Source organism: Mandrillus leucophaeus, unplaced genomic scaffold (assembly GCF_000951045.1).
Source record: "Mandrillus leucophaeus isolate KB7577 unplaced genomic scaffold, Mleu.le_1.0 Scaffold1035, whole genome shotgun sequence".
Classification (NCBI taxonomy): domain Eukaryota; kingdom Metazoa; phylum Chordata; class Mammalia; order Primates; family Cercopithecidae; genus Mandrillus; species Mandrillus leucophaeus.
In genome coordinates this window covers 328,069-329,546 of record NW_012098488.1, presented here as the reverse complement: position 1 = coordinate 329,546, position 1,478 = coordinate 328,069, and the positions used below count along the sequence as shown (strand labels likewise).

The 1,478-nt window shown below is 42.4% G+C and overlaps 1 pseudogene; it reads left to right on the top strand.

Moving 5' to 3' along the window:
- Nucleotides 1-1,478, top strand: part of LOC105538906 — a 148,540-nt pseudogene that overhangs the window by 4,219 nt on the left and 142,843 nt on the right.

The window sequence follows — 1,478 nt, the reverse complement described above, 5'->3', positions numbered from 1 at the left end:
GTTCCATCACCTGGGCCCCTTCCTTCAGTACGACCTGCTCACAGGCTCTGCTGGGGTCCTGACTACTCAGCCTCCTTAACCATATCAACTTCTAGAACTGTCTTAATTGCAAATGACATAATCCTTTATATAAAAATGTGTAAGAGTTTCACTAAAATACCACTAGAATTAATAAGTTAATCAGTGTCACAAGGTACAAGATACACATAAAAAATTATACTTAAAGCAACCAACAATGAAAATAAAATATATACATTTGATTTATAATAACTTCAAAAATATTTAGAAAAAGTAATGTAAGTGCAACAATTTTACACTTTTTTTTTTTTTGGACAAGGTCTTGCTCTGTTGCCCAGGCTGGAGTGCAGTGGTGTGATCACAGCTCACTGCAGTCTCGACCTCCTGGACTCAATTGATCCACCTGCCTCAGCCTCAGCAGTAGTTGGGACTACAGGTGTGTGCCACCATGCCTGACTAATGTTTGTATTGCTTGTAGAGACAGGTTTCTCCATGTTCTCCACTCTGGTCTCCAACTAGGCTCAAGCAATCTGCCTGCTTCTGCCTACTATAGTTGTTGGGATTATAGTCGGGAGCCACCATGCCTGGCCTACACTTAATTTTTATTAATGCTGAAAGAAATCAAGATCTGAAATAATTGAAAGGTGTCTAATTTTTAAGGATGAAAATACTTAATATTTCCAAGATAACAATATCCCACAAATGGACCGAGAAATTCGATATAATCCCTTCAAATTCCCAGCTATGTTTTTATGTAGAAATTGACAACTCTGCCCCCAGCAAAACCGATATAGATATGCACAGGATACCAAATACAGGAAATGATCTTGAAGAACAACTGACTTCCACTTCCCAATACAAATTCTTATTGCAGGCCAGGCGTGGTAGGTCACACCTGTAATCCCAGGACTTTGGGAGGCCGAGGGGGGCGGATCACTTGAGGTCAGGAGCTCCAAATCAGTCTGGTCAACATGGTGAAACTCTGTCTCTACTAAAAATATAAAAATTAGGTGGGCGTGGTCGTGGGCGCCTGTAATCCCAGCTACTTGGCAGGCTGAGGCAGAAGAATTGCTTGAACCCAGGAGGAGGAGGTTGCTGTGAGCTGAGATCACAGCAATACACTGCATCATGGGTGACAGAGTGGGACTCCGTCTCAAAAAAAAAAGAGAAAATCTTACTGCAAAGAATAATGGCTGTTACCTCACTTCCTCCCCACTTTTTTTCCTCTGTCACCCTTCTGTAAGACAGAATTACAGAGTAACTTGAACACTCTTGTGATACGGCCAGCTTTAGCTTCAGGTTTTTCCCTGCAGGCTTCAACCCAAGCCAGGGTCTCGACCATTCCCAGGTGCTGATAAAAATGTTTAGGATGTTGCCCACAGCATTGAAAGAAACTAGCCCTGGCCCGAGGCCAAATTCCTTAAACCTTCATGTGAACTCCATAACCAGACCCACTCATT